The following is a 25781-nucleotide window of genomic DNA, read 5'->3' as shown; positions in this document are numbered from 1 at the left end:
ATGAGACCACCCGGTTATAAGTTTCAGTTAGGTCATTTGAAGAGGACACTAGAATATATTGCCTTGGAAAGTGGTGGAGTCTTCTTGGGAGATCAGATAAAGAAAGTTTTAAAGGCCTACAGCTTTCTCTCTGGAGGTGAAGTAGTCATAATGATGAAAGTCTCATTTCAGCCCTAACTTTTGATTTTAGTTAAACAGGGTACTAAATGCCGATTGAGCATCTTTAGAGACTCCAGGGAAGGCAGCAATTAGTACTGCTATGCTGTATAGGGTAGCAGGACTTCTGTTGGAACAGCTGTTTGTTGATCCAGCTGACATTCTCTTTCATCCACCCATCCATTGTTCTCCTTAAACAATAGCGAGATACAAATGTGAGTTTTACTCACTCTAATGAAAAGGGTAGAGTTTCTTTCCCTATAAATATTTTCAAAAGCCTTGATGATTCATGAGATTTGCACAAATACATTTAGAGCTGAAAGTAAGTGTATAAGGCATTTGGAGAATACTCTGCCCCTGGCATAACAGGGAGAGGAGGGCTCCTACATTAAAAATAACTCTGCTTGTACTTTTAAGGCAAACATGTTCTTCATTACTGTCCTCCCTACCCAACTCCCCCCTGGAAAAAATAAACATTATCCAAAACAAAACCTGACAGAAAAGACGACAGCTTCTTGGGTGGGCATAAATGCAATCTTGCCTGAAGCCAGGGGTATACACAAGATGACCTTTAAAATTTCCTTTCAACCTCATTATTCACTGGGTTTATCTAAACATTGTTTATGAAGGAAGATAAAATATGGATGAGTTTTCAAATGAAGAAAGCAGCAAAGACTTACTGACTCTCTCTTGTTGCAAAAGGGAAATTGGATTTGTACCTTCATCTCCTGCATTGCTCATTTATTTCATTCGGGCATGCGGGGGATGTTACCAAGTATCAAATTCACCTGTGAAACTCAGCTTGTACAATCAAAACATGAAGGCTTCATCTCTTTTGCTCTGCAGAATCTACATTTTCATTTCAAGTTAGTAGTCATTCTTGATACTTCTCCCTTAGAGAAGATTCCAAACTTTAAAAAAAATCTCTCTCTGGGCATCTTTCTTTTAGAAATGCTTCTGAAAAGAGGGGCTCAAAGTACATATGAGATTTGACTCAAACACCTGTGGTTTTCCCAAACATTTTCCAAGGTAACCGATCACAAAACCTAATTTTTTTTTTTATTCCTTGTCTTTCATCTAGACACTGAAACCCACTCATTTAGGGCTGTTTCTTACAATTCAGGATGCAGCTTGAATGCCATCTCTTCAAAAATCTTCCTGACCACCCCAACCTAAAGTAGCCACTCAGTCACTAACTGTCACACCCCATTGTTCCAAATCTCTACCTTGAATTTGTTACCATCTTATTTATTTAATGCTCACACCTCTCAGTTGGAATGTGTTCCATAATGAGCAGAGGTTAAGTTAGCTTTACTCACCTCTCTACACCCAGCAGTTACAAGAGCTTACAAAGAGTATGTACCCAATTAATATTTGTTGGATGAATGAATGTATGGTGCCCTCAACAGGAAATGCACTGCAAATGTCCATGAATAATTTCATATTATACAAATAACATAAGTGTGGATAAATATAGATACATATTAGTTACTTGGCATCAAGTTTGTGTTGATTGATAACGATAAGAAAGGTTGAAAAAGCACAAAATTGGGGTGGATTTTCCCAAGATAGAACATATTAAGGTAAAATGTTAGGGTTTATTCTGGCATTGCCTCTTTATATCAGCAGAACTGCTTTCCTTACGGAAAAACCCAGTAAGAATAAGTTCTTGGCATCCTTGCTGGCTTCAAAGGTTGGATGATCTCTTTTGTCTCCTTTTGAGATCCCTATCCTGTTTCTCCATCTAGTTGACATCTCCTTGAACCCAGGTTTTTTTTTTTTTTTTTTTTTTTTTTGGCCACACTGTGCTGCATGCAGGATCTTAGTTCCCTGAACAGGGATCAAACCCTCACCCCTTGCAGTGGAAGAGTGAAGTCTTAACCACTGGACTGCTGGGGAAGTCCCAGATTTCTTGATTTTAAACACTATTCTTGGGTCGGACCCCATTTCTTTGAACACATCTTAGTTCCATTTTTCAGTTAAAAATTGTTCATACCCCTTGAAGTGTGTCTGCTCTTAGCCAATTTGGGTAACGGACTAAGCAGACCTGCTTTGGCTGCCTCTGCCAGCAACCAGAGACTGAGAGCCCTGGGTTTTTCTTAAGTGCTTACAATTCTCAAGTCTTTTAAATTATCCCTCTTCTTAGATGATCACTCCTTCCATTTTCATCCTCGCTCCCACATCTGTCTCTGCTCATTCCATTTGACTAGCTTGCCATGTTCTATCAATCGTCAGGTTTTAAATTGTCCCCAATCTGCAGGACGAAGAACAATTTGGAAATCAAGCTATAGCTTTAATATCTGTCTTAATTGGAGCCTATACAAACTGTATTTACTCTGTTTATAGTCACAATGTATTTTAAAATTTATTGGCATCCACATTAAGTATGCTTGGAAGACCTCCCTGAAGATAAAGTAGAAATTTTATATTTCTCAAACTGGGCTTCAAATTGAACATTTCAGTAATGGTAATGATTTTTAGATTCCTGAAAAAGCTACTTGATTTTTTCTAAAATTTATGACTGGTGACACCCTTAGCATCAACATTTAATGGAACAGAGTTACAGCCAAGTATATCTTTAGTTGCACAACCAGGATTGGTGAGGGGAAAAGTAAAATAACTTGATCATGGCATTAGAAGTTTTCCATTAGTTGACTGAAAGCTCTATTAAATTACATTTTTTAAAACTTGAATTTATGTAAGTATAGAAGTATAATTACATAACAATCCTTTGTTCATTTTAGAAAATTTAGAAAGTACAGTTAAGGGAAACACATAAACATACGCACTCCCATCTTCACTTTCAAGCAAGGTTTCACTATTCTGCTAAGATTCTTCCTCAGCCACCCAGACAATTGGCCTTGTCACAAATATATCACACTTTCCCTGTCTTTGCTCAGATCGTTCCTGCAACATGAAAAACCCCTTTAAATCCCTTCTCTTTTTGAAATCATAATTACTATTCAGAGTCTAACTCAAATGCTACCTTCTTTATCAAAATTGCTCATGTCATTTCAGAAGAACCCAATTCTTCCTTCCTCCCCTCTAAACAATCAACTTAGCTCATCCCTCAGACTTTTGAATTTCCTGTGAATTGGTAGTTGGACCTTGTGGATTGAGAAGATTTAGGTTAGATTTATTTTATTTTTTCATGGGGCTATTTGGATCAGGAGGCCCATGTTGTCATTTTCTTTCTCTTTTTATAATTTAGCTGTAATTGATTCTCAATGCCTAGATCCATTAATAATTAGGGGATGTCAAATGATGCTATTCTAATTCAGTTTTTCTTCTGTATTATTAGTTGGAATACTTTTATTAAGGAAAACTTTCCTCTTACTTATCATTTGGTTACTGCATGGTAAAGTTTGATAGGAAAAGCAGAATAGATGCCTGATTTTTACTTCCCTCTTTACTTACCAGTTGTCAAATAATTTGATTCACTAGCATCCTCTGAAGATGACTCTCACTTTTAAAAGATCATTCAGTGTTAAAATTCTATCTAGATGATCTTGTACTATCAGATAAAATGAGAGAAGGTATCTAAAAAGAGACTCCTAACAGCAAACCATTGTATTTTCCATAAACAAATGTTCTATCCTTGTTTTAGTCTTCTTTTTCAGAGAACAATAATTTTAAATCTTTTACATGTCTCTACTTATTGCACCTTGGAAATGTCAACCAGCCTCATTATTTTAAATACAGTTTATATGTCAATAACTCCCAAATTCCTGGATTTGGATCCTGTCTGGATCTTTTCCCCAAATTCCTGTTTCATGTACCCAAATATTTACTTGGCTCTTGACATCTCTACTTAGATGTCTAACAGTTATCTCCTACTCAACATTTCCAAAACTCTATCCCTAAACCTTCTATGCTCAGTTTTTTCCATTTACTAGCGGCAACTCCTTTCCTTCAGTTGATCAGGCAAAAAATTCGAGTCACATATAAGTCCCCTCTATCTTTTATATCCCCTGTTGGCCATTGATTAAAAAATATATCCAGAATATAAATATAATATAAATATGTCTCACTTTCTTCACCACTGCCATCTTGGTTCAATCACCATCATCTCTTATTTGAATTATTATAATAGACTCCAAAGTTTTCTACCTACTTTTGTTCTTAACTCCTACAGTCTAATGCAAGATGTTGAATCATGTCACACTTACACTAAAAGCTCTGTAATACCTTCTCATCTCACTCAGGGTAAAATCCAAAGTCCTTGCAGTGGTTAATAGTCTCATCTCCTACTATTACAACCACATTAAACTCCTTATTTTTCCTTTAGCAGACAAATCACCACCTTCTTGGGACCTTTACATTTTTTATTCCTTCTGCCAGGAAGGCCCTTCTTCAGATTTTATATGTGTTTTACTTTTACCTCCTTCATTCAAGTGTTAACTTTTTAGTGTCTCCTTCCCTTGTAATATCACCTTCAGTTGTCATCTTCTAAAAAAGATTTATTTACTTATATTGTTCATATTCTGTTTCCCTCATTAGATCATAAGATCCAAGAGGGAAGGAGATTTTGTTTTGTGCACTATTTTACCCCTTTCTCTTAGAAGAGTGTCTGCCAGTAGTTACTCAATAGTTATTTGTAGATTTAACACATTAATTCTGAGCTTGTTACTTCTTATGATCTTTAATTTCTTATTTTCTATTTTTCAGTTTTAGAATGTTCATTTGGCCAGTGTTTATAAATTATAATTCTCTTTTAAAATTCTCTCTCTTCTTCTACTTTGTCCAATTTTTTTGTAACTTTCTTAAGCATATTGATCATAGTTACTTAAAGGTCCTTGTTGAATAACTCTAATATCTGAATCATCTCTAGGTCTATTTCTATTGCCTATTTTCTCTCTCTTTTTTTTTTTACTTTCAATTATTTGATTCTGTGGGTTTTGTTTTTGCATGTCTCATAACTTTTGGCTTGATGGATGAAACATTTTAGGGACTCTTTTGATGGACATTTCTCTAAAGCATGTTAAGGTTTTTCATCTGGTACACAGATGGCTGGCAGATTACTATAGTCCTGGTCAGACTTAGTTTTAGGCTTTGTCAAGATAGGTCTATTTAAATTTTGCCCTTACATGTAGTACATAGTCCTCACTTCTAGAATATGGCACTTAATCCTAGGATGGCACCCTTCTGAGGTGAAAACTGAGAAATACTAAAATTTTTGCAAATGCTTCTTTACTTCCATAGGGATTAAACTCTCATTTTTGTTTTCTTGGTGTGGCTGCTGAGATACATTCTTAAACCTCCCATTTGCTGTTTTATTCTGGGTTATTTGGACTCTCACTCTATAAATAATATAATAGAATTTACATATTATTTATATATATTTATAATATATATTATTTTTATATATTTATGTAGTTTAGGAGTCAGTCAGCAGTTGGGAAAGGGGGATTTGAATGTAGATTTTTGGGTTTCTTCTTTGAACTTCCTCACTCTCCAGGCTTTTCCTCTTCAAATGCTAACTCTTTGGGCAGCCCTGAACTCCATCTTCTATTTTTCAATTATCTTCTGTTCTTTTACTTTGTTTCTGGTCTTTGCTTATGCTAATGAAATGCTGTTTTCATTTCAATAACCAGCATAGTAAATTTTATATGTGGTAAGGTATTTACTCTCATCTCTTTTTCAAAAAGTTTCTTAGAAATTACTACATATTTATTTTTTCCATATGTATTTAAAAATAATCTCTCCAGTTTCTTTTTAAAATTTTGAATTCTTCATGCAATCACAGTAAATTAAGCTTACCAGTTGCTGTTTTATTTTGGGTTACTTGGACCCTCACCCTAAATATAATATATAACATAACATAACATAAATGTAGTTTAAGAGTCTGTCAGCTGTTGGGAAGGGGGGATTTGAATATCAACTTCTGGGTTTTGTAAGCCAAAATTTAATGTTAATATGCATTATGTATTAAGAATGGCTACTGAGGGCGGCGACTGCGGTGGAGGCTGCGGCCTCGGGCTCTGGAGAACCCCGGGAAGAGGCTGAGGCCCCCGGCCCCGCCTGGGATGAGTCCCAACTACTCAGTTATACCTTCCCGACCTGGCCCATCCTGCATCTCAGTCAGAGCAACCCCGGGGCCGAGGAGCTTATTGAGAATGAGGAGCCTGTGGTGATGACAGACACAAATCTTGTGTATCCTGCCCTAAAATGGGTCCTTGAATAACTGCAAGAAAATATTGACAACAGAGACTTCTCTGTGTACAGTGCCAGCACCCACAAGTTCTTGCACTATGATGAGAAGAAGATGGCTAATTTCCAGAACTTTAAGCTGAGGTCCAATAGGGAAGAAATGAAATTTCATGAGTTTGTTGAGAAACTGCAGAATATACAGCAGTGAGGAGGTGAAGAGAGGTCGTATCTGCAGCAAACACTCAACGACACTGTGAGCAGGAAGACTGTCATGGACTTCTTGGGTTTTCACTGGAACTGGATTAATAAGCAACAGGGAAAGCGTGGCTGGGGGCAGCTGACCTCTAACCTGCTGCTTATTGGCGTGGAAGGAAATGTGACACCTGCTCACGATGATGAGCAACAGAACTTCTTTGCTCAGATAAAAGACTACAAGCGATGCATTTTGTTCCCTCTGGATCAGTTTGAGTGCCTCTACCCATATCCTGTTCATCATCCGTGTGACAGACAGAGCCAGGTGGACTTTGACAATCCTGACTACAAGAGGTTCCCCAATTTCCAGAACGTGGTTGGTTACGGAACAGTGGTTGGCCCTGGTGATGTTCTTTACATCTCAATGTACTGGTGGCATCACACAGAGTCATTACTAAATGGGGGCATTACCATCACTGTGTACTTCTGGTATAAGGGGGCCCCCATCCCTAAGAGAACTGAATATCCTCTCAAAGCCCATCAGAAAGTGGCCATAATGAGAAACATTGAGAAGATGCTTGGAGAGGCCTTGGGGAACCCACAAGAGACTGTTCCCGGGACTGCCCTGGTGGCGCAGTGGTTGAGAGTCCGCCTGCCAATGCAGGGGACACGGGTTCGAACCCTGGTCTGGGAGGATCCCACATGCCACAGAGCAGCTGGGCCTGTGCGCCACAGCTGCTGAGCCTGAGCTCTGGAGCCCACAAGCCACAGCTGCTGGGCCCACGTGCCACAACTACTGAAGTCCGTGTGCCCTAGAGCCTGCACGCTTCAACTACTGAGCCCACGTGCCGCAACTACTGAGCACGCATGCTGCAATTACTGAAGCCTGGGCACATGGAGCCCGTGGTCTGCAACAGGGGAGGCCACCGCAATGAGAGGCCCACACACCGTGGTGAGGAGTGGCCCCCACTCGCTGCAACTAGAGGGGGGCCTGCACACAGCAACAAAGACCCAATGCAGCCTAGATAAATAAATAAATAAACAAATAAACAACCAAACAAACAAGAAAAGAATGGCTACTGAATTTTATGATTTATTTTAATATAATCACATGTTAATTTTCTCCTTTAATATGTAACTTCAAGAGATTTTGACTTAACCATCAAGGCAATTCATACATCCAAAATTTATAAAATTATGTTACCTTAATGAAAAAAATGTGTTTTTTAATATGCTTTTTCAAATGGGCTCATACTGTGTTTAATATTTTTATAATCTATAATACTTTTCCACTTAACAGTTTAATGTAGGTATATTTCTTGTTTATAAATACAGTCCTACATTACCATACAGGTGACTACATAGTATAGTATTACATGGATAGATACCATAATGTGTCATGTTGGAAATTTAAGTTATGTGAGTTTCTAACTATTAAACACTTTTTAAAGACATTATTCAAGGATGTTTTGAATAATTTTGCAACCTGAAATTTACAAAGTATTTTACTGATTTAGAGAGAAAAGATTATTCACAGTCACATAAATATTTAATTTCTTCCTTTTCTTTCTCAATCATAGCATATGCAATTTCATTGTCAATATTTCAAAACTTTGCAAATTTCCTACACATCCCTAATTCATGATAGTCCATTTAAGAATTAGTAGCCACGCATGGCTACTTTTTTCCTCAGAAAATTTTGTAATTATACATGTTGGTTCGGCTTGCAATGATAGAATTTCCATGTATTCTTGTTCTTAACAGAAGAAAATTGAGGGGCAGTCAGAGAGGAAGAATAAGGGGGGCTGTGGAAAACACCCTTTGTGTAAAGTAAAGTAAAATGGGGTGAGGTCACCATCAAAGAATCTTTCCTCCTTAGGAGAGTTCATTCTCTTAGAAACTGTTTGTACCTCATGTTATCATCTCTACCTTTCACTTGTCCAAATCTTTTTATAGGTCATTTCTAGAATACCTTAAGTTAGGTAGTTAAAGATAGTATGGAACTTTCTGGAAGAAATATGTATAACTTCTGAGATAAACTGAAGACAACAATTGGTCAGTGAGCACCAGGATTATAAAAACAGAGTATGTCACTAAAATCATATGCTTTTGAAAAATATTTTCAGTCTTTCTCTACACTGTGGAAAGTGTATAGCCTTTGAAATCAGAGAGACCTAGATTCATTGTCACAGATCTGCAGTTACAACACTTAAACTCCTTGAGGTTCAGTTGCTGGAATTGTAAGACGAAGGTAATAATACTTACCTTGTTAAAGGAATGTGGAAACTAGAAAAAAAACATATGAAAAGTTCTTTGCATAGTATGGGGCACTCTGTAGGTACTCTGTAAATGGTAATCAATTACTGTGATAGCATTTTTGCTGGTAATAATAATAAGATATTTTTAATATGTATAGTTTACAGACTAGAAAATGTTCAGACTTTTTCTTTTAACTTTTTAAGAATTTATATTACTCATCTAGCTACTATTTGCTTATACTCATTAGTATTCGTCCTGGAGACTGTCTTGCCATAGTAGATTATTGATGACAGTGCTTCCTGTTCTACTTTTTGTCTGGGAGCAAGATTAATTTATATGCTGATTAATCTGGGGGGCTGCTCACCTTACTCCTCTGCCTTTGTCATAGATCTCATTTGTTTGTAATCAATTTTTCTTAACCTTTATATACCCAAGGAGATGGCACATGAATACAATACTTACTTGCTTCATACTTTCATTCATAAGACAAACAGCTAATGGATAGAATGTTAAAAAAAAAAAGATAAATTATGACTTCTTTTGGTATCAAAACAGTTTCTTTCAAACCTGGAAAGATTAGTTTTGTGAAAATTCTTACCACTGATATCATGTGTACATAAATGAAAATATGGATGCAATGTATATTCATGGGTCATTAAATAAGTATGTATGAAACTAAGAGGAAGCATAGCATAAAAAGTATTTTTCCTTGAATAAATTATATATATAAATTTAAGGTAAAGAGAGGTCCTCTCAGAATGAATGTATATTTTTTTCTAGCTCAGACCTACTACTTAGCTTGTCTAAGTTCTGGGATGCATTCCTATCATGATACCTTTCAACCCTGAAATCTATGATTGTAATGTAACACTGTTGAAATTATTTTTTAAAGAGTAATCTTATTACATGAGTTAACAAACAGTTGTCCTTGAGTGGTAGGGCAAGGGTGTGGTATTACAATAACTGATATCTTGAGAGGCTAACATATTTCATAGTGAGAATGTCTGTAGCTCAATACTGACCATGATTCTGAGCTTTTAAAATGACATTAGAACATCACAATTTTTCCTAAGTCATCCAGTAGTTCGGTGAATAATTATCAACCATTCTCAGAATTAGTGTATTTCTCCCTATTTTTGTCACTAAAGTTTTATTACTAGATGCAATGACAAAAGACCATTCAGGGAAGTGGAAGAGTTACTAGATGGTAATTAAGAAGAAAGAATTAAGAGTAAGGAAAGTAAGAAGGAAGAGAGGGAGGGAGAAAGACAAAGATGAAGAAAGGAAGGAAGGAAGGAAGGAAGGAAAGGAGGGAGGGAGGGAGGAAGGAAAAAAGTAAAAAATGGAGAGGTAAAAAAAAGAATAAAGGAAGGAAAAATATTAACAACCATTCTTTACTATGTCTCAGTCTAAGGGTTAACACGTGACATTGGATCCTCACAGCATTCTGAGGTAGGAATTTCCACCATTTTATAGATGCATACCTGTGTGGTGCCCATAGAAGGAATGTTTGATTCCAAGGGGTCACAGATACACTGAGCATGACGTTATGCCAAAGCCTTCATACCTTGTTTCTTCACTGGTTTGTGTTTTGGGCTTTATTTCCTGTCTTTGCTCATTAACCATCATGAGCACACTCTGTGGTCTAATTTTAGCCGCAAGGGTTTAATGTTACTGTTAACTACAGACGGCTAGGCAATTAGGTAATTTTGTTTCTCTAGTGGCAGCCTGTCAGGGTAGTGCTGATAAAGCCACTTTAGCTGGAGGTCACTCACTCACCAAGGGCTCCAATCATTTATCTTGTTGTGTACAAGCTACTTTAACTGAAAACACAAAAGCAAAGAAACAGAGTACCATTGTGTGTGAGACTGTGGCTCAGGACCTAGACGGACTGGGTTTGAATCTCAATTCTGCTACTTTTACTAGATGGGATATCCTTTGGGAAATGGCTTAATCTTTCTATACCTCAGGCTTTCTATTCTCTAAAATGAGGATCATAATAATATTTATATCACAGAGTGCTTCTAAGTATACAAGGAGTTGATATGTAAAAATGTCCAGGCACATAACAAATGGTATATAATTATTGTTGTTATTATTGCTTTTATTATTATCCATGAAGTTAATTCTAGCTTTGAATTCAGTAATTCTAGATGATGTCCCATCCATACACTTACTACTACCTTCTTGAACCTTCCCTGAATTCTAAGCACATCCACCCCCTTGTTCTTGCAGGAGGTCACTGTCTTTGCGTGTTGCCGCTCCTTATGCTGGGAATTAATTCCTAAATCATATTCAGCTCAGTAGAAGTCTTCTCAATATAGTTAGCTATGTCCTCCACCCCACCCCAAAGAAGGCAGATTAGTCACTCCTATACATCCCTATCATAACTCATCGTTGTATACATTATAAATACTGTCAACATCCCTCCGCCACTGGCCCCTTCTCGTATATGCATCTGAAAGCTCTTGGAGGACAGGAACTATATCTGGCTCTTTCTGCCTTCTGGGCACATATCACAGTGTTTGGTACACAGAGGGCTGGCAACAAATGTCAAAAGAATAAATGAGCTTACCACTGGGAGGGCAGAAATCCAGAGGAGATAAAGTGAATAAAGCCTAGGTACCCAGGGAAAGTAGGTATGCAGCCATGGCAAAGGTTCATGAGAACAGTTATTGGCCTATTCAGCTATCTGTCATCTAGCTATCTGATAAAACTAAAACTTTTTAAGTGCCTTATCCAAAATAAACTAGTAGGCACTTTACATTTGACATCTCATTTAATATTCACAACAAGCTCATGCAATATATACTATTATTAGTCCCATTTTATTGATGAAGAAAGAGGCTCAGAGAATTAAGTAACACAGCTATGACTTGCTAAAGCAGGATTAGAGCCTCAATCTCTGTGACTTCAAACTTTATGCTCCATGTTCTAAATCGATCCTATATACATACTGCCTTTCAAAGTGATAGATACAGAGATTTTTTTATAAAAATATTTTATCTTGTTCAAACAAAGAGTTGAAATGTCTCCCAATAGTTGAATCTCTTTTATAGCCCAGAATAGTCCATCCATCTTATTATTTCTGGGGCAGAATGCAGGAGTTTAGGCGGGAAAAGTTCAGAGAAATATGATTATCTCTTTTCTCTCAGTTTTTAAAAAATCTTGACCACAGTTTAATATTTGCATATTGCTTTTTAATATCCTCTTTTATTAAAAAAATTTAACAGATATCTCTAAACTCAGGGAGAAAAACACATTTAAACTTTTAAAAATTGGGACAACTCCATTTGGTTTAAAAATGCCTTGAAAAACAAATTAAATTGAAGACACAAATTGACAACTGCCACCAGCTCCTTTGAGAGTCATGTTGGAATGGGCAGATTGTCATCCTCTAAATCCTTAGCAGTTGGGTTAAGATGGAAGCCCTGTCTCACTTGACCACCCTTTTTTTCTTTCTTTCTTTCTTCTTTTTTTTTAATGGCAGAGAATCAATCCAAATGCTGAACAACCAGAACTGCATCTTCTAAGATACTCAATTTGACATCTTATTCTGTGCCAATGAGTATAAGGTGGTGAACAATGTGAACGGATATCTTAGTTTGAATATTTTCCCAAAGTAGAATTTATGAGGCTATTGAAATCCTGCTAGACAGGAATTATTGCCTATGTATTTCCAAGCTGAGCAATTTGAGATAGATTAGAATGAAACCTCTGTGATCAGAGCTGCTAACAAGGAGGCTTCTTACCAATAAGCAATATATTATGGTACTCTTGGTGGGGAGGCTGTGGCAGCCAGTTCTTTCTGGCATAATAGGAGTGGATCCAGCATTTTTATTCCAAGTTACCACTCCTCACCAAAGTAGGGTACTTTGCAAATGCTATCAACTTTTTACTCATTTCACTTCGGAAATCAATGTTGAGAGAAAGGAATTATCTTCAACTGCCAGGTAAAGAAGAGCGGGAAATAGAGGTGAAGTTCAGGTCATCATGATGAGTTAGGAATCTGGACTTCTGGATGCCCAGTATTTATCATTTTACGCCCTTCAGCATAGTCTCTGATGTGAAATGCTGATGACTTCAGCATTGGAGAATCTATGAGCCTTCTACATAGCTTGTGAAATTACAGCTTGCTCCTCTGGGAAGTAGACAGGGGTTTCTGAGCTTGGGCATTTACCTTTTGGGATCAGTAAATGTCCCCGTTCATTCCTCTCTTTATTGAAAAAAGGTCTTGCAAGAGATCATGGCAATATTCTCCAGTTATATTTCTCTCGCAATTCATGCAGAACAAAGAAACAAAAAACAACAATAAAAAAACCCTACATTTAGCCTATAGAAAAATCATTTCATTAAAACCCTCTTTTGAGATACCCTATTTCTCATCTTCAAATGTAAGATATTTCTTAATATTTGAGCCCTCACGGTTTTCTCAGTTTTTTGTGAAATTATTCATCTATATATTACTACACTCTCATACAATTTTATGTTTGTTTTTGGTAGTGATGGTTTATTGCTTTTGCTTTTTTTTTTCATTTCTTCTTTTGTTTTAATTTCAATGTTTAGCTTTGCTTTACTTACTGATGTTAGTGACATATTCTATAATTTCAAGTATAGTACACTGAGCTTTACTGAAAACAACTCCATATAAAACTGACCCTCTTAGAGAAGGTAAGCACAACTCATGGGTTTAATCATTGCATTCCATAAAAGGAGATGTCACTTAACCAGCTTTCCTCTCAGTGCCAAGAAATCAGCTCAAAGTATTTCTATTCAGATAAGTGAACATGCTTGTCATAGCTTACTTATGCCTGTTAAATCTTTCTATGAAATATTTTACAGGGAAATATGTAAATATTTTGACTGCTTATGCCATTCTTTTCAGACTGCTTTGCAGATTACACATGAATCTCTATATGAAACAGGAAGGAAAACCAAGCAGAAATTTCTTAATGTAGCATTTTTCATTAATGAAGACAGAAAGGCTAAAGGAAAATTTTTTTTTTAATGGAGTCTTAATGTAAATAGCCAAGAAGAGTAATATATACTCTATGAATTGGCCTCAAAGTGATACCAGCGTGATGGAAATACATTATGAGTTTCCAGGACAGCATGTCCTCTTACCTTTTCTTACTGACAGCAGATAAGTAAACCAGGGCTTAGGAGTATAGTATTTGCCAAAAATACATTAGCACAGACTTTGTACGTAGCAAGAGTTTTATGAGTTTGCTACATCTTACATGAACAAAGGTCTATAAACCAGCCTTTAATCTTAGAAATACATGTTCTTTACAGCCTATAGTTAACAGATGTGATATATTCTGAACATAGATAGGGTAGAGAAAAGTAAGGGAATTTTTCCCAGGCAGTTCTCATGAAATGTAGAAAGTCTGTTTCATTTCAGTTATTTAATTTTTGCTTTTTTTCATGATTATTTTTGAAAGAATAAGATGATGCTGATGAAACTTGAAGATCAACACCATGGAATAATTGTGCTGTTTCCACCATCTGAGATGACATGGTTGTAGATGCTTTTAATTGTCAAATGACCATATTTTCCATTTTTTTCAATGGAACACATTTTCTTTAATTTTGGAGGTTATATGTGTAAATGTGTGACTTGACTGAGGAAAGCATTCCATCACTAATATTTCCTCATGACTGTGGAGCTGAGTAAAACATCATTCAGAGTCCCTGGTTTGAAGCAACAAAAACCATCTCTGGCCTTAGCCAAAAAGAGATGCATTGGACAAATAGCAGGGATGCCCATAATTGACAATTGGCTGGTAGCCTTAGGCTTAGAAAATGGAGCTTTGCAGGCCAGGCTGCAGGAAGCACAGTCAAAGTCATACCACAGCAACTGTATGATTCATGGGCTCTTGTGATGGTTGGAATCATCTGATTTCCCCCACATTTCCTCATTTTGTGCACTATCCATCCAAGATTCAGAGTTCCAGAACAAAGGCCAGATCAACAAAGCCTAACTCATTGGCTTCTTCTGTGGTACAGCCAGGAGTGGTAGAGGAAGGTCCCAGCTTCTGTGGTTTGAGGGAGGAACAGCAATGGGAAGCAAGCACTGGGAATTGTCTTCCAACTATGTTGGCACACAGTGAGGAACTGATAAAAATAGTGGGAAGTGGATTATGGTCAGCTGAAGAATGACAAATGTCCAAATAAATATTGGCTTTGAAGTCATGATGGGTTCTTAGATTGGACTTTTTTATCATTGAATACTGTGAGACTTTGGATAAGTCCCTTTTGCTGCCTGTTCCTCAGTCTTTAAAATGACAAGTTTGATTTAGAGCAAGATAAGTTCCATTGTCTTTATGCTAGTTTCCATAGCAAACATCATTAATCAATCACTGTATTCTTTTCTCCTGAGACCAGACATGACCTCAGAATCCTTCTCAATACAGTGTTTTGGCAGCAACCACTAAATTGAGTCAACAAATGAGATAAACCTTTCAAATATCTCTGAACTAGAGGTTAATTACATTTTCTTAAAGTGTTAATGTTCTTTGAAGTTCCAGGACTGAAAAGTATTGTTAGTTGAATTATTTTAGAAAATTAGAAAGAACCTAGACCAGATGGGAATAGACTCATAAAGCAGCAAATCCAGTAAAATCTGATTGAAGTGAAAGAAAATATTTTCAAATTTGACTGGCTTTCATTATGAATGTTGAGATATAGAAGGATCTCTTTGTTTCATTGTAGAATGTGCTGATCACCCTCTGTCATCAATCCAAGAAAGTCCTGAGCTCATAAAGACTATTCTTTGAACAATAGAAAAACATGATATCAGTCTGAGGTTTAAAACTGTGAATTATATTATAGAGGGTAAATGAATATAATATTATATTGTTAATGGTAAAGAAATTACCATTAACCATGAATTATATTGTTAACGGTAAAGGAACTACTGTTTAAGTAGTCTTTTAAAATTTATAGAATACAGGATCCTAAATGGGTCAAAAATCTAAATTCATTAGGGTATGTTACTAAACCTAATAGCAGGTTTAGCTGTTGTGACCAAATAAACATATTTCTTTAGTACTGTCTTGTTTTTCTATTTTATTAGTGAGACTTTGTATTTAGATCTTTCTTTAACATCTCAAGCCTAAGCTAAATGGGTTCGCAATGTAGGGCAAGTGACACGAGATGGAAAAACTACAGTCCAGGAGTTGCTAGGCTCCAACTAGCTAACAGCATCTCTTCTCTACCCAGGAGATTTCCATTGTCTTCCATTGGGCTATGTTTGTACTCATTTACACATCAAAGTTTCTTTTTGGAACGATAATGACTTGTAATATGTCCTTGAATCACAGCAGGAAAATATCTTTCTAATTCTAGAGTAATTTCCAGTACCAAGAAACAACAAAAAGTCTTCTAAAACAATTTTTGGACACTGGCTTTCTGTAGGGTACCTAGAATGAGGTCAGTTTCACAAGCTATCCTTCCTCTGTTGTTCCTATGGTAGATTGCCAAAGGACCCGAAACTTTTCTCCTTCCTGTATGCATGCCTTTAACAATGCAACTTTTATCAAGACAAGTGGAGTCTATTTCTCTACCCCTTGCTTCTGGGTTGGCCACATGTCTTGCTTTGGCCAAAGGGTTCTTAGCAAATGCGATGCAAGCAGAGTCTTGAAAAGTGCTTGCACTTTGGAGTTTATCTTCTTGCTATTTTGGGGAGCACTGAGCCCACCACCACACGAATTAGCTTGTGTTAGCCTTCTGGATGATGAAAGATACATGACCAAGTTATCTCCATCACTGTAGTTAACATGGATTCAATCATCAGTCATGTCAGTGAGGCCATCCAACACCATTCAGCCCCATCTGAACTGGCCCACTATGAATTGCCCAGTTAACTCTCAGAATTATGACAAATAACAAATCTTTGTTGTTTTAAGACATTAAGTCTTATGGTGGATTTTTAAATGGCAAAATATGTCCCAGTAGTTGCATCATCATTCACCCGGTATTGGTTTGCTTACCCTCAGAGGGTAATCTATAGAAACTCCTCAGATTTACCCACTCATTGTCAATGAATTGAATGAACCTTTAGATTCACTGGGAAAGACTACTAACACCCTTTCCATGGTTGTTAAAATAAAACTGACTTTGGACTTTTTGGTTTTCATTATTTTAGATTCAGGAATTATTTTTTTAAATGAAAACATCAGATGTTGACATTCTTTTTTTAGATCTAGCAATGATACAGGTGTTAAACACCTTAACATATATAGTGAAAACTTCATAACACCAGTGAATTTCAAACTTGCAAAAGAAATAATTTCTCAGCTGTTCAGGGTTAATCTGCCACATGGATTTGATATGGCATTGAAGAGTGAAAAACGCAAAAGAGACCAAAATTGTCTAAGAGAGGGAAGGAACCTCATAACATTTAAGCTACACAATATCTTCCTGATGGGAGCTGAAGGTCAATTTACTTTTAGAATTTATAAAGTTCTTTGTTTGAGACATTTTGCTCTAAATCCTACCATTCTCAGCTGTATCTTATCCTACATCCCAGGGCCAATGGATTCATGTCTTCTCTCCTCCACCTTCAGGCTATTTCTAACAACTCATCATCTGTTTTCCCTGGGAATTGTCCTCACATACAGAGTTCTCTCCAGAATTTTCATCTGTTTGACTGTGTTACCTGGTCCCCTTTCAAAGTTAGTTAGTTTATATATGTACATACACATGCATGTATTTATGTCATACTTCTCTGCTGTTTCTCCTTTGTGCTTTTGAAAGGGTTTTCTGGTGGAAAATTGGCCAGAGACATGTTTGGGAAGAATGGCAAAGCATGGTAATCTATGGTCAGAAAGATCGTGCCTGATTATATATCATATCTGTACTTGTAAAAAATGCTTTTTTGTTTTTATCATCATATTTCAGTAATGTGATTGTACTTTGGGGTACACAAATGTGCTGTTTATTCAGTTCTGGAGTTCTTTGGTCTGGTATCATGATGTCAATTATTTCAATTTTCACATCTTAGGAACTGTGGAGAAGTTGACAGAAAGTGCTAGTTCCATGACTAGGCATAGAGCAGTACTGGTGTTGCATTCTTTAGAAGCAAATATCCAGATTCAACAGAGAACCACAGTGTTCCCTGCAAGGGTGGGAATAGGGTCACAGTGGCTCCTATGGCAGCTGGTTTTGAATAATTACTGGTAAGAACTCTCCATAGACTGAAAAATTTAAACTATCAAGAATAAGACTCAGGCAAATGTCTCATCATTTTTAGTTCAACACCCCTTGGATATGATACATAACATGCAGTGTTTTCTTTAGAAGTCAGTAGACTCTGTGAATCCCTTTATTCTGGGCAATTCAGTTCAAATTCTTTCCAAACTTTTCCTTCCAAAATAAGTGTATCAAGCATTTATTGAAAGTGCTACTGGCTAACTCTGGGCAACGTCTTATGAAATCCATTGACTTCTGAAATAGAGGTGGCAGGAAATAGAGATGTCTCAAGGAAATATATTGTCTTAACTCTTTCTCAGTTGGGACTGCCTGTATCAATAGGGGAAAGGAGTAAGAGGATATTCTGTTTTAACTGTGGTTAAAGCAAATTTTGACCTGTAATTAGTAACTTACAGGTTAAAATTCCTGTAAAATTCCAACTTCCCTTCTGCTTCTCAGAGGGAAGGCATCTGGAACTTTGGAATGAGATAGATTCCAGCTGACTATAATGAGGTGATAGGATGTGTGAGAAGAATAACTCTTTTCTGCCCACTGCTAAGAAGACACTCCAAACCTGGGTTCTAGTGATGAATGCTCTCTTTTCAGTGTCCAGTAAAAACTGATTAAAGCATCAAACAAGAGTCTTGACTGTGCCTGGTGTGGTAGCTCAGAATCAATTTCTCCTCTTCCCTAATTCTTTCACTAGTCAATGGGAACAGCCTTGGATTTCAACATGATTTGTAACCTTCAGTGAGATGTTTGCTTATAGGTATCCCTAACTGTATACAGTCAAAATCAGACTTATGTTATCATTAAGCCTCTCCAGTGTTTGTGTGGGAATTATGAGGACATGAGCTGCCCTCAAAGAACCCTTCAGCCAGGGCCAAAGTTTAGAATTACCTTCTCCCCACCCAACTGTCTTATAGGCAATCATTCTATTTCAGTAGCTCCTAAAATTATAACAATACCAAAAGTGTATTGGTGATTCCATCTACTTTTTTCCACATGTATTTACTGAGTATCTTGTGTAGTATATGCAAAGCACTGTGCTGGTGCAGCTGGGGGTTCAAAAGGAATAAGACCAAAGCTTTAACCTTGAAGTGGAATCAGGTGAAGATATGGAGTAGAACCATCTTTTAGCTCTCCAGGAGGGTCTAGTTATTGATTAAGTGGGAATATGGTATTTGTTAGCCTTGAGGATCCAAACTAACTCATCTTAAGTATAGACCACTTTTCAATCTTGCCTGTTGGCATGATGCATTCATACAAAACACAGTTGTTTTCTTGAGCATCTATCATCATTCATTCAGTTATTTGTTCATTTAAGAAAGTTTATTGGGTGTCTATTATGTGCCAGACATTGTACTAGTCTCTGGGGAGAGAACAACGAGCAAAATGGAGAAAAATCCCTGCCCTATGGAGTTTTCATAACAGTGGGAGAAGACAGATGATAAAATGAAGAAGTTAAAATACAATAAGTTAAATGAAAAAAAAAAAAACTATGGAGAAAAATGAGGCAAAAAAGTGGGTTATTTTGTGTGTGTGTGTGTGTGTGTGTGTGTGTTAGGGGTAGCAGTTTGAAATAGTATAGTGACAGACAGTTCTGTTAGATTTTGGAGAAAGGGTAATAAATGAGACACATACTCATAGATCTTAGACTGGTGGAGACAAAAGATGATTATACCGGTAATTATATTAAATTGTGATGTTAGGATAAGAGGTATATGTAATGCTGTGGATGAGGACACAGGAAAAGGAGACTTTGAACAGTCAGGAATGGTTTCATGGGTGAATTGACGTTAACACTGAAACCAAAATATAATATAAGCCAGAGGAGAAATGAAGTGGGTTGAGGGTCAGCACAGGAAAAAATAAGTTCAAAGATTCAGAAGGAAGTGAGAACGTGGTACATTCAAGGAAGTGAAAGTTTAAAATGGCTAAAGTATGGATTGGAAGAAGGAGAGTAATGTGAGATGAGTCTCCAGAGTAAGCATTAGTAATGTCACAAGAGCACTGAATGCCATGTTAAGAAATTTGGACTTTATCCTAACAACAAACAGAAACCATTAAAAGAATTTAAAGGGTTGGAAAAGACTTGAGGTTGATCCCCAGGGGCCTGTAGGGAGGCCGGATGGAGCTCTGTTCATTCAGAATCTTGATCCTGAACGGCCCCTTAACTCTGTTCTTTGATTCAACTAATTACCTTGCCTTTCCTAATAATAAGGTACATTTATTTGTGACTCACCCATTCATTCATTCATTTATTCTCCAACAAATATATAATATTGGTAACTTGTATTCTGGTCATGTCCAAATAAATCCTTTTAATTCAGATATCTGATAAGATTTGTTTCTCTTAAAACCCAAATAATTACAGGTCAGCTAAAAATTCTGGGCGAACAGTACCAAGTTCAAGACTGCAATTTTGATTTTAATTTTAACTCACTTGAGCTTTTATTGCATTTGACTGCTTTGATTGACATTTACAAAATACAACAAGAAGTTAATTATTTCATAACTAACTCCCTCAGCATAATACATGTTGTTATCCAAAAATATAATATACGTGTGTCATTCTCAAGAACATTCCATAACATAGACATGAACTTTTATAGTTGGAAAGGTCCACGGGGATCAAAATTATTATACAGATGAGGAAACTGCCACCTTCAGAGAGAATATCACTTAATTTATATTATGTACAAAGCTTACTTATAGTATTATTACTTGTACTTTATATATTTTATGTTTTATGTGTTTTAATAAATTGTTTTTTTAAATTGTTAATTCATAAATATGGTGCAAAAATCCAAAAGTTGTAAAAGGGTCTACAGTTAAGTCTCTCTTCCACCTCTTTTGCTAGGCCACACTGTTTCACTCCCCTGATGCTATTTTTATGTAATCTGTCAAGATACATCTTACATATATGCAAATATATATTACCTATGTGTGTACACATTGTGAGACATAAATGTTAGCATTATCTACATATTTTACCTCACCTTGCTTTAACATTGAACAATATATTTTTGAGATTATTTCATATGGATATATATAGAGAGAAATGCCTCATTCTTTTTATTAGACATATAATATTCCATTGCATGGATGTGCCCTCATTAAATTAATTAATTCACTGTCTAAGGGATTTTATTTTTTTCCAAACATTTTCATGATAAAAATATTTCAATAAATATCATTTATACAATATCATTTTTACCATGTGGGATTCTATCTACAGGATATTCCTAAGCATCAAAGTACTGATTTAAAGAGTATGTAAATCTTGAAATTTTTAATAAATATTGACAAGTTATCTATATAATGCTATATATTTCCATTAACAGTTAAGAAGAGTACTGTTTTTCCCATGCTCTTTTCAACACAATGCCTTACTGAACTTTTTGATTTTTGCCAAAGATCAAAATGGTAATTCACTATTATTTTAATTTACACTTCTCTTTTTAAGGGTAAAGATGAGCATTTTTTCATATGTTTAAGATTTATTCATTTATCATTTTCTGTGAACTGTTAATAACATTTGACTACTTTTTGCATTGTTATTATGTTTTATATTGATTTGTAGATATTATTTACATATAAATAATTGAAACTTTTGTGATATGAGTTACAATTTTTTCCCAGTTTGCAGTTTACTTTCTAATTTTATTTAAGGTGTTTGTTTTACTATGCAAATTTTTTAAAGTGTAGGTAAACTTACCACCCTTTTCTTAAATCACCTCTTAGTTTATGTATTTTACATAGAAAGGCCTTTCTCACTGAGATTATTTTTTAAAACCCTATGTTTTATTCTAGAGAATTTATGGATTAATATTTTAAATGAAAATATTTTGTATAAAGATATAATTTCTATAATAATTGATATACAAATCCAAGTCTATTTTCTTCCATATTGTCCCAACATTAATTTTTAATAATCCAGTCTTTAATATAGCCCCTTATTTGAAGGGCCAACTTTATCTAAATTAAATTTCTAAAAATGTTTGCATCTATATTTGGACTTTCTATTATAATTCCACTGATCTGTGTGTCTATTCATGTACCATTATTGTTCTATTTCAATTATTGTAGATCTAAAATATGTTCATAGCTGGTAGGTCTAATCCCTCATATTGGTCTTCATTTCCAGAGTTATTTTTGGCAAAATCAGTTGGTTTATTTTTTCATGTGAATTTGGAATCAATATAACTCCAAAAACTCTTGGGAACTTTTAAGGTGATTTAATAATATATATAGATTCATTTAAAGAGAATTAGCTTCATTTTGAAATTGAATCTTTCTGTCCAAGAGAAGAGGATGTTTTGGGTCTTCCTTTGTGTAAAACAGCCCATAGACTGATACTGGTCTCTAGTAAGATAAGATTAAAAATTAAAAGCAAACATTTAAAAACTTTTAGAGCAATTTGACATGTTTGTGACATCCATTGTTGTTGTGACACTCTTTTAGCAATTCATTTTTATTGTATTGTTTAAAATTATCTAACCATGATAAAGTGAAAATAAAAGATTGGCCTTTCACCAGGACAGTTTGAGAAGCATTGCTAGAAAACATGATAGCAGTTTCTGTGGTTATTATTATTATTTTTTGAGGATAGTTTAACTTGATTATGTGTGTGTGTGTGTGTATATATATATATATATATATATATATATATATATACACACACACATAGATATGCTGATACATGTTTACATAAATATAATCATATGCATGCTCCTTGTAGATTTAAAAATTTTTTTTTTTTCTGTTTGCCTTTTTCCCCCTTTTTTCTCCCCTATTCCACAGCATCTCTCCACCCTAAATAACCCATGTTAACAACCCATTATGTATTCTTCCATATTTTACCTAGAAAAATGTTAAATAATAGTGGGCAAAAATTTCTTCTCCCTGAACCTTAAGGAGAATACTGGTAGAGCTGCACCAGTAAATATGATCTTTATTTTGTCAGATATGCATGTTTATAATGTTAACAAGGTATTCTTCTATTCCTTTTTTATTAAATTTTTAAAAAGAATATATTTTAAACATTATCAAATATATTGTTAGCATCTGTCGTGATGTTTTGTGATATTCCTTTTGAGTGTATCAATCCCAGGTCGTGGATTATGGTGTATTAATCTTTTTCCCCCAGCTTTATTGAGCTATAATTGACACATAACATTGTTTAAGCTTAAGGTGTACAATGTGATGATTTGATACACAAATATATTGCAAAATGAATACCACAATAAGGTTAGTTAACACAACTTTTACCTCACATAATTACCATGTTTTTGTTGTTTTTATGGTAAGAACATTTAAGATTTACTGTCTCAGCAATTTTCAAGTATATAGTATGGCATTGTTAACTACAGTCACAGTGTTGTACATTAAATCCCCAGAACTTATTCCTCTTATAACTGGAAATTTGTACCCTTTGACCAACATCTCCTCATTTTCCCTGCCCCTAGCCCCAGGAATTGACCAATCTACTTTCTGTTCCTATGAGTGTGGCTTTTTTAGATTCTATATAAAAGTGATATTATACAGTATTTGTCTTTCTCTGTCTGACTTATTTCACGTAACATAGTACCCTCAAGGTTATCCAGGTCAAAAGGGCAGAATTTCCTTTTGTTTTATGGTTGAATAATATTTCATTGTGTGTGTATATAAACTTATTATATATATAATATTTATATCACATATACATGTACAAATATATTTTATATATTTTAAATTAATTTATGTATTATATGTATACATATATATATAATGTATACATATTTTCTTTATCCATTCCCCTGTCAATGTTTTGCCTTTAGCTTTGTTCTTTCTCAAGATTGTTTTGGCTATTCAGTGTCTGTTGTGGTTTTATGTAAATTGTAGTATTGTTTTTTCTATATATATCTGTGAAAAATGCCATTGGAATTTTCATAGGGATTATTGAATCTATAGATGGCTTTGGTGTAGGTAATATGGACATTTTAACAATATTAACTCTTCTGATCCATGATCATGGAATATCTTTCCATTTATTTGTGTTTTCTTTAATTTCTTTCATCAGTGTTTTATAGTTTTTGATATGTAGATCTTTCACCTTCTTGTTTAAATTTACTCCTAAGTATTTTCTTATTTTTGATGCTATTATAAGTTAATGGTTTTCTTTATTTCTTTTTCAGATAGTTCATTGTTGGTGTGTAGAAATGATGCTGATTTTTGTACGTTGATTTTGTATTCTGTAACTTTACTGAATCTAAAACATTTTTTGAGGAATCTTTAGCATTTTCTATGTATAAGATCACTTCAACTGCAAACAGACACTTTCATTCTTCCTTTCTGATTTGGATGTCTTTCATTTCTTTTTCTTACATAATTGTTTTGGCTAGGACTTCTGGTACTATGTTGAATAGGAGTAGGGATAGTGGGCACCCTTCTCTTGTTCCTGATCTTAGAGAAAAAGCTTTCCACCTTTCACTGTTGATATGATGCTTGTCATATATCCATTCAGTCATTCTATGCCTTTTGATTGAAGAGTTTAATCCATTTACATTTAAAGTCATTACTGATAGATAAGGACTTACTAATGCCATTTTAGTAGTTGTTCTCTGGCTGTTTTCTAATTCCTTTCTCTCATTTTTCCTCCCTTCATGTCTTTCTTTGTGAACTGATGATTTTCCTTACTGGTATGCTTTGATTCTCCTCTCTTTATCTTGTGTGTAACTACTATAGGTTTTTGCTTTATGGTTTACCTTACATAAAAAATCTTATAGATATGTTTATTTTAAGCTGATAATAGCTTAACATCGATTGCATACAAAAACTCTTCTCTTTTACTCTTCTCTCTCCCTTTTTTATGTTTTTAATGTTACAATTTACATCTTTTTATATTACATATCCATTAACAAATTATTGTAGCTATATTTATTTTTAATACTCTATCCTTTAACCTTTAGGCTAGAGTTAAGTGATTAACACACCACCATATTAGAGTATTAGAATGTTCTTAATTTGTCCATATACTTACTTTTAACAGTGTGTTTTATATTTTCATATGTTTTCATGTTACTAATTAGTGTCTTTCATTTCAGCTTGAACAACTCCTTTTAGCATTTCTCGTAAGGCGGGTCCAGTGTTGAATTCCCTCATATTTTGTTTGTCTGAGAAAGTCTTTATCTGTCCTTCATTTCTGAAAAACAGCTTTTCTGGTAAAGTATTCTTAGTTGGCGGTCATTTTCTTTCAGCACTTTGAAGGCATCATCACACTTTCCCCTGGCCTGCAAGGTTTCTGTTGAGGGATTTGCTGATACACTTATGGGAGTTCTCTTGTAAAAGAAAAATATGGAATGCTTCATGAATTTCCATGTCATCCTTGTGCAGTGACCATGCTAATCTCTGTATGTTTCCCATTTTAGTATACATGCTGCCAAAGGGACCCTATGTTAATTTTTTAATGTTCTGTTGGATTCTGTTTGTCAGTATTTTATGTAAGACTTTTACATTGACATTCACAGGTGAAATTTCCTTGTAGTTGTTCGTATGTGTGTGTGTGTGTGTGTGTGTGTGTGTGTGTGGTCTTGATATTAATGTTATGTTAGTTTTATAAAAAAATTGAAAATGTATCACTTCTTTTTCTGTGTTCTGGAAATGACTTTGCCATTAATTGCTCTTTAAATAATTGGTAGAAATCTTCCTTGCAACTTTTAGTCCTGGCATGAGGGGGGTGTGTTGGAGATGGTATTGCTCTTTGACAGCTATATTTTCCCATGGAATAAGGTATAAAGTCAGTTTTGGTAATTATTTTTTCCTAGAAAATTATTTACTTTAAAGCT

At 35.2% G+C, this 25781-nt stretch overlaps 1 pseudogene across 1 annotated transcript; it reads left to right on the top strand.

Annotated features, from left to right (window-relative positions):
- On the top strand, positions 1 to 25781 carry LOC309605899 (hypoxia-inducible factor 1-alpha inhibitor pseudogene; annotated as a pseudogene). Its single transcript has 2 exons — positions 1 to 136; positions 6090 to 25781. The product of its transcript is annotated as a hypoxia-inducible factor 1-alpha inhibitor pseudogene (transcript).

This window comes from Balaenoptera borealis (assembly GCF_965194805.1).
Source record: "Balaenoptera borealis genome assembly, chromosome: 11".
Classification (NCBI taxonomy): domain Eukaryota; kingdom Metazoa; phylum Chordata; class Mammalia; order Artiodactyla; family Balaenopteridae; genus Balaenoptera; species Balaenoptera borealis.
Note: the sequence above shows the minus strand (reverse complement) of the source record. Positions and strands in the feature narration are given on the sequence as shown.